The 14,260-nt window shown below is 42.9% G+C and overlaps 1 protein-coding gene across 6 annotated transcripts in view; it reads left to right on the forward strand.

Moving 5' to 3' along the window:
• Window positions 1-14,260, forward strand: part of pcdh7b (protocadherin 7b) — a 118,943-nt gene that overhangs the window by 23,743 nt on the left and 80,940 nt on the right. The gene's annotated exons all lie outside the window — the stretch shown is intronic.

Here is a 14,260-nt window from a genome sequence, read left to right on the forward strand (position 1 = left end):
GCTCTATTAAAACAACGCCAAACAAGGAGCTGTAAGCAAGGAAACAAGCTTAGAAAATTCATTAGTCAGGGCGTTGTTTTTGCAAATTAAACATTAACTTTTCTTTCTTCTTCTTTTTTTCTCTTCTTCTTCTTCTTTTTCCCGGCACCTCGCATGAGACACGGTTGCCTCAGTGTTGTTTGTAGCGGTTTCATTCGCCTGGGATAATGAGAAAATTCTGCATATCAATATTAGCCAAAGAAATCTCATATCCATACTAGGATGAGGCTGGGTAATTTGAATTTATACCAAGGGATTTACAGTCATTCTGTGTTTTCTGAAATAGGAGGTGGAAAAAAAAAGATGTGGTTTACAAACTCTTTTTGCTCTCTGTCAGCCCGTGTCGGTTTGATAAATGAGCGATGTTAAGCTTTTTTTAGTCGATCTCGGAGTGTAAGGAAGGAAGGTGGCGTGTGCCTAATCACGATGTGATGCACAAGGCTTAAAGATTGGGAGAGGGCCCCAGTCTGTCTATCTGTGCGATTAGATAGGTCTCACTGGAGGAAAGCTACTGCCACTGTCCTCAGGTAGCAAGTAGGGTTTTGCAATCTAGCAACTCTTCTTAGTCTGACTGCAGAACCGGGCACGATCATGTAAAGGACAGGGTGAGTTTAAGACCTGATTCAGACTTCAGGCTGATGTCACTGCCAACTTTTACGCTTGTCTCTGGTGCATTATGTCTTAATTCACTTTTATTTTCAGTTTTAATTATATAGTACCAAATCACAACAGCAGTCACCTCAAGGTGCCTTGTATTGTAAGGTATATATGTTCCCCCAGTTCTACAAGCTATTCATTCTTGTTTACATGACCCACCCTCCCTCCCCTTTTTAATTCTTTAACTTCTTCACTTCTATTTAGTACATCATGATCTGCCAGGCCCGAGAGCCGCCACCAGTCCCCATCAAGGCCTTTTTTACAAAAAAAATGTTGCCACTTCTTTGTACATTCCCTGAAATCCATTTCAATAGTTTCCCCCTCCAGAAATTTGCTGAGATTTGTGGGTGCTTATAGTAATACTATTGAGATATTGAGGTGATAATATCACTGATGTACTCAGCAACTGCAGCAAAAAATTAGCCATGCATAGGATGAACATGCACTATCGCAATAGCTGCGGTTTGCGATGACCCGACGTGTAGTTAGATTTCTTTAGCGGTGCACATCAGGTTTCAGGGTTTCAGAGGGGTTTGCGGTCACGACGTAGCAACGCCGTTGATTTCTCACTGAAGCATAAATCCCTGGTCTTGCTAAGAATTGAAGACTGGAAGCCAGAAGACTTCACTGATAATGAAGAATAAAATCAGTAAATATACAAAATAAGTCAGTAACGCACAACAATCAAGTAATGTATAACAAAGCTTGCTGGGTTAACTAGACAATGCAAAGATGTACTTTGATGTGACTGATGTTAACTTTAAATGATTTCTATGGGGCAATTACTACAACATGCAGGATAATTTGCAGATCCTATAATATTCCATTAGACATTAATATAGATTGGCCTTTAAAGAAGAATTTAAAAGATGTGAGACAAACAGCTGTAAATCCTGCATTTATGATGTATTACTGTGCACACTGTACTTAATAGCAAAGTGTGTGGATATATGTCTGCAAACACACATTAAACTTTATCTTTCCCTAATGGTGTTTATATGACCTACAAACCTGGCCAAGTACCATTAGGTCAGAGTGTGCCACCAGCCTGGCTCTTTCTAGCAAACACATAAATTTGAGTACGTCAGTCGGTCGAGTCTCATTTTCACTTCATTACTGGAGGTAACCGAATGCATTAATTTAGCTCTGCATGCGGAAAATGTGTTAGCCTCAGCATTTTCATCCATGGAAGGCCTTTTTAATGAGAGCTGTTTTTATACTACAATGCATTATTCAATTAGAAGGATGAGTAAAGAAAGGCCCGCTGTAAAAGTCTCCGGCACGAAGTACTGGCCAGACAGATCTGGGACCTCATTGAGACGACTGGAAAGAGAAGGCAGAGATGGTGAGATGGAGGAATGAAAAACTGGGAGAAAGAAGGAAAGGAGCTGAATAAATGAAATTCGGGAAACATTCAGTCTCAGTCAGATTATTAACATGAACCCAAATACACACTCACGCTACCATAGCTTTGCTGGTGGTAGCGTCACTAACCCGCAAACGAAAGCAGAATGATAATAAAATATTTTAGCTTGATTGGCGTGGTACATATAGCACTGAGAGCTATTGTTGAGTTGCACATTTCTTCGATGTTCTTGCTTCTTTGGAATATTAGGCCAACTATTTAGCACTTTAGATCAAGTTCTTTGAGAAAATTGGAAACTGAGTCTGTTCAGGATATGTTTTCCGCAGAAAGCAAAGGCACGTCTTGAGCTTGAGGAAAATGGTGCCTTTATGTTTCCATGTGTCCCAAGCCAAGTTTGCCTTGTGTGGTGTCAGGGGCCCATTAAAAAACAAGCAGGTGCACAAACATACTGTAGCTGCGTCGAACAACACTTGTCAATGGTTCCTTCTCACTCAGGCAGTGAGCCCAGTTTCTCAGGGTCCCTGAACAAAATGAGCGCTGATTGAGCCTGATGTTTTCAAAATGCTTCGCTGCTTTTCCCCTTTCTGCGCTCACACCGACACGCATGCCCGCATGTGGGCGCAGGCAAATAGCCGGAGTTGTGTTAAGAGCGACACGCAGCTGAAAACGAGTTGAGATATCGCCTCGAAATAGCAACTGCCAGATGATGTCTGCTCAGAGATTTCTCTTCCAAACAATAACCTGGAATCGGAGAGGCAAAAGCTGGGACACAGTCTCACTCAGCGGCCAAAGCGGGATAAGAATACAAATGCCCGTTTTGTATGTGGGAGAGAAAGCGAGGCAGGCTGGGATTGCACACAAAGTCCCTCAAATCCTCAGAGGCGCTAGGGGCCATCATGTGCCGAGCGGTAAATTGATCGTGACATAGCTCTGTGGAAAAAAAGGAACCGAGAACGTACGAGCATGTCAAAGGCACAAAAGATGAGGCAGTGGATGCAGGGCCAGAGAGAAAGGGAACACACACTGACCGCATCATTTAAACATCTTCGCTGGAAAGCGGCGCTGCGGCATCTTTATGTCGATGTACCTGTGCGCCCGATATAATAGGATGCCACTTTACCCCATGTACAGAGAAAAATCAGTCCTCAGAGATGGTTATGTTGACATTTCGCTTCAACTTACAGTTAAATTTAAGTTTACAGGCTTTGAAAATATAGAAGTTGAGTAAAAAAAAAAGGATGGTTTCAGAGTATATTCAGTGTTAAACAAGCCCTTCCTTTGAAGTGAAATTCTCTGACCCAGAGTGTGCAAGCACTTATGCTCACAACCTTGAAATATTAAAAGCCGCGTGCTGCAAAGATATCTCTGGGAATCCTCTGTTTGCTTTTTCTTGCACTTTTTTTTCTTTTTTGGACCGTCGCACGCAGGACAGTGACCGTCTGGATAAACCTTGCAGGATTTAGTAACATAACCAAATGACCAAAGAAGGTAAATCTAGCAGTGAAGTATTAGGAATGAGGTCAGACGAGTGACTGGCTTAACCCAAACAATCTGGCATTTTTAGAGTGAAGACACAGTAGAAATGTGACTTTCATCTTGTGCGCCTAACGTGAATGGTCCAATGCTTCATATGACAAGCTGTTTTGTTTCGATGAGTGTAAGCTTGGGCCTTGATGACAGCAAGTTTTATGTTAACACTGTTTTTACATGTTAGGTTTAATAGTTTATCCAGCCTTGTCTTGGATAGGGAGGTTGCTTTGCTAGGACCATATTCTGTTTTTTATCACTGAATCTCTGGATTGATTTTGGATTGTGGTCTAAACTGGCCATATAAATAACCCTTGGTTACCATTGGGCTACTTGAATGTCCTCTTTGCTAAGCCATTGTCCGACTTGCTTCCATACAACTGCGCTACCCCCCCTCTTTGAAGTGATGCTTACCCTCAGTCTGCCCTTTGATGTGCTCGCCTTGGCCTCCCTTGAACTCCTAACTCAGTAAATTTCTGCACATGCCATTGGGAGTTTAAGAACAGGCTGAATGAATACGGATAAATGAAGGCCATCCCAATATCGCCGTTTCTCTAAGGGGCAACAAAGCAGTCTTGAGGTTTTTTAAGGAGCCTGTGTCTTTTGTTGCTGGATTTTTGTCTTGCATAAGAGCCTCCTGCTGAGGTTTAGAAGGATTTCCCCAAACAGGTGCCCTTGCACCTAAAAAAAAAAATGAAGAGAGAGAATAACCATTGTGCTTGTGAAGAGTAAGTGCCTCTCCTAGCACATTTTGCTTTTGACCAGAGAATTGTGTCAGAATATTTCTGTCTCTATTCATACGATACCCTGCCCTGTTCCCAGCAAGTGATTTGGTTAACCATTGAGCAGCTAGTGCTGATTCTTTATGACTCACGCCAACATCTTTTTCCCTCATCACAGTAGGGGGTTGACCACTTTGTCTTTTTATACACCCAACAACAATAGAAAATGCTGTTGAGTTTTATTCCTCCTTTGACATCAGTAGCATTTTAGAACTATGCTGTTGAGGCACAGCTTTTCTGCAACCGAGCTGGCCTCTCTCTGCCTGGGGCTACAAATGATGCGTGCAGCATACCTCAGCAGTGCTACACAGCTGAAGAACCTTCGCCCCGGTCCCCTCTTGTCTCCAGTCCCCTTCTTCCCTCACTCTTCCGGCCAATTACCAATTCCCTTTTGAGATACAATGACATTGAGTTTTGACAGCTGAGGGTTTTCTCTTCTTTTTTTTTCTTTTCATTGCCACTGAACTTTTTTTCTACCCCCTCTTCTTCTTTCTTTCACTCTCTCTCTCTCTCTGTCTATTTTTGAGGTCTTTAATCTCGGCTCAAAGGCAGGTGGGGCGGTTTAGCCGAACACTAAATGAAAGCCTGTGGAATTGTAGTTGCCTCTTTGACCTCAGGTTCTCCTTCCTCAAGAGCGGGCCTCGTTACCAGCAGCGGGATGTCACCTCGGCGCGAGCCAGATCAAACGCAGCGAGAAGCGAGTGCTCGCTCGCGTGCGCGCATCAGCCAAAATCCTATTAGAAAACCTGATAATGTCAAAAACTGATGGGGGATCGAGATTAAAAAAAAAAAAAACTTGACATGGACGCATTTTACCCAACTTTTTAGGCATTCAGACTCCTTTGACGGGCTCGAAAGTTTTAGCCGGAGGATCAGATTCAACTCGGCTGTCATTCTGTTTCAGCTCGTCTCTTGATAACCATCTGCGATTTACAACTTAAAGGTCAAAGTCTGCATGAGGAAAACTGAAGCTAATCCATCTGCTGAGGATAACTCTTTTTTGATGACACTTTCTGATGAGTATGGCGACATCCTGGGTTTGGAGAAAATCTAATATTTGCAACATGCTGTGTTATTGAAAATGAGATTTTCCATCGTGGATGGAAAAAGCCTCGGTAGACAGAAAAAAATAAGTTTCAAAACTATTTATAATATTCTCCCCCTGCAGTTGTTGTGTACTTTTGATGCCCGGAGCAGCATCTTTCCCACTATTACACTCTTCTTCTTCTTCTTTTTTTTATTCGTCTCTCCTGTTTGTTTAGTTTTGTCTCCAGTCCCCTCATTCAATCTTTCCTCAATCTGGTGCTTCTGTCTCCAGTGCGGGAACAGGTCAAGGGCAGGAAAATGATAACATTCACTCATTCTCTGGTCAAATTAGGAGCGCGGCAACCTGCAGACTATCAGGCACACACACACACACACGCACAGCACTGATGGATGAAAGGTCTCACACCAAGGATGTAAACATGATTCATGGTTCCTTTGTGGGTATTAGTCCTACACACATCCACGTGAATGCGCGCGCACGCTCTTGACTGCGCTTGTATTTCAGAAATGCACTCTTTTGTCAACACATTTTCTTTATAATGCCAGATGGATTCCACCCCTGGCACTTCACTAGCAACAAAACCTACTACACTGTTTGAATGTCAACAACAAGAAAGAAGCAGGGAGCATTCAACACACTGCCTCCAGTCAGTCACGGCAGGTGGAAGAAGGTTCAAGGAGTGTTTTTATACCCAGACACACTGCCACACACTCAAACACACACCCAAGACACAGATGTCGAATGCCTCTGATAGTATTAGCTTTGTTTATACGTGTAGGCTTACACACATCAGGCGAAGTGACGCAGCAACTCTTTCTTGATGAGTGCACCCCCCCCACTGATCTCTTAAACAGGCATACATTTAGTCTTCAGAAATTCCAAAATGCTGAGTGGGAAGAAAAGAGAAGAAGACACAAAGAAATGAGGAGAGAGGTAAAATATAGGAATGAAATGTGAAGAAAAAAGGGGGTTATGAAGAAGAAAGGAATGAAGGCAAAGACAAGGGTAGAAAAAGATCAAAGAAGAATAAATGGTCTGGGTCTAAAGCATAAAGAGAAAAATATTTCATGCACAAAAATGTGTGCAAGACACACTGAATGCAAGAAATTATTATATTAACAACATGAGGATGCAAGATTAGTAGTCTATAGTCACACTAGCTGCTCTAAATGGCTATAGCTTGACCATAAACTATACAAATTATAAAAGTTGGGGGACTTCACTCATGACTTTGTGAGGTCCTATTTCGGAGCCTTAATTTTGAGCATTATTGCTATCTCACTCCTTTGGAGGTGGAATTGACAATAATCAGAAAAGAAGAAGTTAAATTTTATTAGTAAGGTCCATCCATAACATGTATTGATGCTTTACACTGACACAGATGGCTGCTAATTAGTGCTGAGCACAGACTTCTTGGCCATTCCAATATAGTCTCTGCCACAGTGTCTTTTGTCCTGGCTCCCTCACCTCACAACCAACTACTTGCAGCAGATAGCTGCCCCTCCCTGAACCTGGTTCTACCAGAAGTTTTTTCCTGTGAAAATTGAGTTTTTCCTTCCCTCCGTCACCAAGTGGTTGCTCATAAGGGGTTGTCCGATTTTAGGGGTTTTCTCTTTATTATTGTAGGGTCTCTACATTACAGTATAAAGGGCCTTGAAGGATCTGTTGTTGGCGTTCCCTCTAAACAGGTCTCCATTCTATCGGAGAGCACATACAGAGACACAGACAACCATTCACACCTGTAGCCGGTTTAGACTCACCAGTTAATGTAACCCTGCAGTGCCAAGAGAGAACCCATGCACAAGGAAGAAGATGCAAACCCTACATATGGTGGATCGGAACCAAGGGCCTTCTTATTATAAGGCAACAGTGCACTTTCACACATGGTCCTTTGAACCATCAGCAAGCTAGCACACAAATAGCAAAAGGGAGAATATGTTAAAATGTTAAGAATATTGTTTAACAAGGTTGCTGTCTTAGATTAGCTTTCTCTGCCTATTGACAAAGTAATGTAATATATCAAAAACAAACATGAAGGACAAATCTGAGGTTTGCAGTAAAGAGATCCCTGAGATCAAAACATTTATCCTCCATGAACTTCCATTTCAGTAGCTGTCTAAAAATAAAATATATGAGTTTCATGTTGGTACTAGACCTACATGCATCATGGGATCCCCAAAGTCATTAGGATTCACCAAATGCAGAACATCAGTGTCTGGATTTATTTATAGTAAATGGTAGATGTAGATGTTAAGAAGTCTCTCTGAATGGGTAATAGCACTGACCCACAACACAGTTTCTGGTGGAAAGTAAATAACTAACACGTTTCATGGCAATCCATCAAATAGAATTTGAGATGCTATATTTACGCTATGGACCAAAGTGGTGGACAGCCCGACAACACTATGCGAATCTTCAGCATGTGACCATTTTCTCTTTGACACACAGTAATAATTTAGACATCAGTCTCTGAACTTAAGCTCCTTTTCGCTCATCTTCTTCCATGCCCCCACTTCTTTCGTTTCATCTACTTACAATCTCCTTTATCTTATTCATTTCACCGACTCTCATCTCCTCACTGTATCACTTTTTAAAGTCCCCCCCCTCCCCCACGCATGCACGCTCACACAAAAGTATCATTTTCCCTCTCTTCCACTCATTTTTCTTTGTTCTCTGTTTGGCTTTTTATTCACACACTATAGATGATGTCTGTGCTGGATGCTGAAATCTGACCTATTTTTGCTGGAAGATTTGGAGGCAGCTTTTTTTTTTTCTTTTCAAACCAAGGCCAGTCTAGCAAAGCTAATTGTATAAAATCCTCACCACATCATCTATTGTGAATTCCTCTGAGAGAATTATTTAAGATGCCTGACCAGGTTGATATGGATAAATGTTCCCATTACCACTAAGTGAAACCCGCAGCTCCGCTCCGATTTTAGATGACACTGACAGCAAAGACAGCTATTTCTCAAAAGAAATGTAATTTAATTCTCATGTACTCGAGATTTTTCATCATTTGTCGCCATCAAAATTGAACTCTGCACACTTTGCTATTTCTCTCAAGCTTATTTCCCACAGTCACGTTAGTATGTGACCACGGGTAGGCTCATAGCTCACCCACTGGGTGCTGTCCAACGGATTTGATCCCCTGCTCTGGCCATGGCCATCTGTGTCTGTTGGCGTTGTAATAACGGAAATCCACCCGCTGGTCTCTCCTCCAATACCCAGCCTCGGTCCTTGTGCTTGTGCTGAGCGCTGGACAATAGTAATTTGGTACAGGCCTTTCATATATTAAAACCACGTAGTCGTGTCCCTCTGCTTGCATAACCTTGCGGATGATGAAAACCGGATAAAAGGATAAATATATATTTGGAAATTGAAAATGAGCCAGGCACAAACAAGTACTATTTTGCTGTCTCTCTGCTCAGTTAGGCTAAAGAGATAGGGGAAACATTCTGCTTATCCCTTCAGCTAATCCCTTTAGACAAACGCTGAATCCCTCAGAGCATGGTGCTCATTGCAACACTAGCCAATGTGTTCTATCGTAACTGATGATTGATTACTGTCCTATATTAAAATATTTATTTTTTTGGTCATTTTTCAAATGAATTTTTCTTCGTCTTTGACTCCCCATTTGTGCTTGCAACAGAATTTTGACTTTAAGTTTATGAAATATTAGCAGACGTTATCTTTGAGTGGTTAAAAATACACATACCACAGATAATTCTACAATTTAAAATATAGCATGACCAAGATATTCAAAATAAACGTAATTTCTTATTCAGTATGATACTGAATGAGTGACAGAGCACATAAACGCCGCAAGAAAGTGTAGACAGAAATCAGTTTTCTCATAGACTTCTATAGGACCAAAAATCCTATCACCATCTGGTAGCCTTCAGATAGACTGCAGGTTTTAGGCACTTCCGCATTAGCTTCTTTTTTTTCCAATGTGAAGCTATGTCCATGACTTCTATGATCTAAGTGAAAATGGCGGTTGCTCCTTCCCTCTCCTAAGCTGTCTTTGTGTGAAGCATCATTTTCTGTCCACCTGTCCAGTAATAGATTTGAAAACTCTAGCTATACTACAAAATTAAGAGAATGTTACCTATCAGTCAGTAGGCTTTATTGTGTGAACAAGCAGGCATTCATTTATAGCTTCATATGTTAAGCTACAGACAGTAGATGGCTAGCTTAGCTTACCTTAAAGACTTGAAATGGGAAAACAGGTAGCCTAGCTTTGCCTGAAGATAACAAAATCCATGCACCTGAACCATAAACTCATTAATACACCTTGTTTGAGCTTTATAAAACTCAAAAGTGTTAATACAGCATCTTTGAACCATCAAATAGGGTATGCAGCCGAAGATATGCTAGGAGGTTGCTGACATCGTCAAAGCAAGGCTAGGCTAACCAGCTATAGCTAAGCTACTGGGTAGAGGGTGGGAGGAGCGGTATAGGTCCTTTCATCCAACCTCCAGTAAAGGGAATAAGAGTAGGCTATTCCCAGAAATGTCAAACTATTCTTTTAATAACAAGTGTCAAGAGGGAGAGAAAGTCTTTAAAGTGACTTGTGCATATGAGTGAAAGTGTGTGTGTGTTGGGCTCTAAATCCCATAGTGGGTGCCTCCCCATAATAATGATGCTATTAAACCCTTCTCTTAAGCTGACTTTGCTTTCCTTTTCCCTCGTCCTTTATCACCCCCTTCCCGCCTCCATCTTTCTCTCTTTCTATCTCTCTCTCTCACTCTCTCTTTACACCCCTGGCCCCTCACACTTTCTGAACGCTCAGTTGACCACCCCACTCCAAACGCCCAGTCCCTCCATTTCTCCCCCCCCCCCCCCCTCCCCCCGCTGCATTATTAGTGCGTATGGCTCTCTCCTGGCTCTGCAGAAGCCATTAGCTGAGATTAGCAGCAGAGGAGCCAGGCTCTCTCTCTCTCTCTCTCTCTCTCTCTCTCTCTCTCTTTCTCCCCTCCTTCTCTCCTTCTCTCTCCCTTTCGTTCACTCGCTTTATTTCTTTTTTTTTTTTCATTCAGGCTAGCTGTAGCCGCCACGCTTGCTGAATGATTACCATCCATTATAGGACCTTATTGTGCTGACAGAGGCAACTTCAGACCCCAGCCCTGGTCATAAAGAGAAAGAAAGAGTGAGAGGGGGGAGAGGGAGAGAGAGAGAGACACTCACAATCTTAGGCACATTCCCTGTAAGTGTAATGTGTAAAGTGTAATGTGTGCAGATGCATGTGTAAGGTAGAGAGGCAAAGAGCGAAGGATGGAGGCCCGAAAGGAGAGGAGGGAAAAGATAAGGCAAAAGAGAAGTGGGGTGTCTGCATAAGGGATTTGGAGGCAGGAAGTGGCTGCTATGAATGCGAAACAAGGGGTGGGAATCTGGCAGCGATCGGGGCGGTTATTACCAACTATTCGTCGAGGTCTGATGGATGCTGCGGTACTGCACAGCCGGATGCTCATGCACACTACATGCAGCGATGTTAACCTTCTGAGCGAGGGACGGGGCTCCTGTACCCTCGCTGTGATCCCTCAGGCAGGAGGCATCCAAACTCTCACACGATGCACCTTTTTGCTGTACCAAGAAAATGAAAAAATAAATAAAACACTAAAACTTCAGACAGGGCGACAAATCAAGTGTCATTTTTATTTAGAATAGGGGGGTGGAAGAAAATTTCAACAAAACAAGCTGGGCTCATTTCCTGGCTGCTGGATAGGATTGTTAGAGAGACAGAGAAAGACGCAAGCGAGAGAAAATTCTGTCACTTGACTGAAACAGGACAGGCATGGAATATCAATCATTTCTCTCATTTTCTTCCTCCACCCCCCCTTTTTCCCTTTTGTTACAACTTCTCCCTATATATAAAAGAAAAGGATGCTCTCTGTTGGCAGCATTTTTTTTTCCTCTTTTAGCCCACAAGGCCTGCAGCGAATAATGCGAAGCTCAAGCTCCGATCATAAAAATACATTCTTTTGCCTCCATTTCTTTTTCTCCTAAATGTTGTCTGGAGAGGAAGTGGGCTTTAAAAAGTTGCAAGTATAGTTGGGGAGGAAGGAGGGGCGGGAGGGGTTAAACAGTACAAATCTGTGTGATTTCATGTAACAAACAGGAGGAGGGGGGATTTCTTTCAAGTGTTAACAACTCTCAACAACACCCTCCCTTCCTCCATCTATCAGTCTGCTGCCTCTCTCTCTCGCTCTCTCTATCTCTCTCTCTCTCTCTCTCTCGCAGCTTCTTCTTCAGAGGTTTGCTGAGCTGCATTTCAATGAGTTTGTCCCAAAAATAAAAAAAAAAGCCCCGTCAATTTTCTTGACAGATCTCTAGAGCGTGATACTGTAAAACTAGATAAAAATGACAGGCAGCGGCAGAAATTCACCTGACTTTAAATCTGTATCTGGATTGTTTTTTTCTTTCAAGAAAAGGCATGATGAAGACAGAAGAGTGTGTGTGCGCGTCTGTGTGTGTGTTCCTCTTCCGCATGTGCACAATTTACTCCCTCCATCCGTCAGCTCATGGTCACCACCATGTGTCTGTTGTTGACAGCCCTGGTAGTCTTTACAAGGTCTGGATTAGCATACCGTCAAACCTTGGTCCCACCCCTTTCACCTTTCATAGTTGCTATCTTTAGCCAATACTAATACAGATCCCGACATTTTTATCCTGTAGAGGCAGCTCATGTAGGGCGAAGTAGCGTGATGTGATTTATGAGAGGAATCAACATTAGTTTGCAAATTCTGAACACTAAATTATTGTGATTTTTACTTTCTATAATAATTAATTAACACAAAAAACACACCTTTCAGCTGTTCGTGTACTTTGTGCCTGTCTCTAAAGCACTTTGTCTCTAAATAAGCAGTTGGCTCTAAATAAAATAGAAATGCCATTAAAAAAACAAACACACACACAAAAAGGTTCATACATTTTTCACAGCAGATGTTTGAGTTCTAGTTTTTTAAAAAAACAATTTACTTTGATCCACATGTATCGATCCTATCATACTAGTATCGATCTGATACCAATACCAGCGTTGGTGTCCATGCTATCTATATTTGGATCGATTCGCCCACCTCTACCGAATACCTCTGCTCTTAAGTTTGTGCGTGTATCACTTTCACGTGTCCTCAGATACAAGGTGCAAACCATCTCTGGCACTGGTTAAAGCATCACCTTCCTATATTTCGACCCCATACATTAGCACTTCCTGCAATTGCATCCACTTCGTCTCCACTCTCCTCCATCTCCTCCTGCCCCTCCGTACGCATCACTCTCAATCACATCTATCTTCTCGGATCTCCTCCTCCCATTTTCCCCTTTCTTGAGACCCTTCTTTATTTGTAATCTATTTTCTCTCTTTTAGTGAACCTTCTTTTCCCCCCCTTTGCCAATACCTTGCTATCTCTTCCACTTCTCCCCCTTCTTTTTTTTTACTACTTTCAATCTCACCCCGTTCAGCCATGCTATTCTCTTTTAGTTTTCCATCTCATCTCGCTTACTCTCTCTCTCCCCCCTCTCTCTCTGTCTCTCTTTCTCTCCTGCCTGTTTCTCACCAGTCAATAATGAAAATTGCTTGCTACCTTGAATGGATTATGGGTGTGCGCAGGGGCCCCAGGTAGTTTGTTTGAAGGCGCAGCGGTGTCAAATGAAAAGGCCCGGGCCATTTTCTACCTGCCACGGGCCTTCTGCCTCCATCACCGTTCCCGGGGAAAATAAACAACAACAAACTGGCGCGCACGGCGGGGTGCGGGAGAGACGCACGAACGGCCACATGATGGAAGCAACCGGACGTGAGCGCGCGCACACGTGCATCCATCTCATCGACGACAGCGGATCAGGCGTCGCCACCGCACTCAGGCGCTCTCCTGCACCTTGCGTCTCTCTTCATCTCTCTTTCTCTCTGTCTCTCTCCTCCCCCTTTCTCCCTCCGGTCATGTATTATGAATGTTGCCTAATTACGCAGCCCCAGAAATTCCTCATACGGGCTGGCACATTTATTTGTTTGCTTTGTATCTCTTTGCCTTTCTCTTGTATGCAAAATCCTTCTGTGATAGACTTGTTTATTCTTTGGCTCTGCCTCGCCGAGATCAAACAATGAGCAGATTGAACGGGGACCGGTGCGCGATTGATGGTCAATCCTCGGGGTCGGTACGCACCGATGGGGGCCAGATGAAGTGGAAAACATGCTAAGCAAAGGGTGCATGTCTCTCCAATCCGAAGCACATATGCTTCGACTGTGACGCAAATCTAAAGAGATGCGTTTTGTTTGCCTGCCGTCTTAATTATGCTAACCAGTTTACTGCAAAAACCTGACTTGTGCAAATGTGTGAATGCGTGCGTGTGTGTCTAAGATTCAGCGTATTACCACAGTTTGGTGCTGTGTATGAGTTAATGCTGCTGTCTTTTTTCTTTTTTCTATCATTTTCTCTTCTCTCTGTCTGTCTCTCTTTCTTTCTTACAGCAGTGATTTCTCCTAACGGTGACTCATGACAACTATTAATTAGGCCCACGAGTGGGAGTGTGTTTTGAAATTCGGTCAAGCTCTGACTGACAGCTGCTGCGTTATCGCCATTGAAAACATAATCACATAAAGCTTTGCATATTGCATCGTCCTCCGGCGAGTGTAAAGTAGCTGCATCTGTTTGACAAATATGTTAAGACATCGCTTTTTCAACATTGATGCGGACAGAGAGAGATAGTGTGTGTGTGTGTGTGTGTGTGTGTGTGTGTGTGTGTGTGTGTCCAAACGGGGCTGCCTGTTTTAATGTCACATCCACTTAAACGCCACGTCCGTCCCTTTGCGAGTGCGCAGATGTGAGCTTGCGTTGTTTCGGCACT

The sequence above is a fragment of the Pelmatolapia mariae genome, linkage group LG3_W (genome assembly GCF_036321145.2).
Source record: "Pelmatolapia mariae isolate MD_Pm_ZW linkage group LG3_W, Pm_UMD_F_2, whole genome shotgun sequence".
NCBI classification, from domain to species: domain Eukaryota; kingdom Metazoa; phylum Chordata; class Actinopteri; order Cichliformes; family Cichlidae; genus Pelmatolapia; species Pelmatolapia mariae.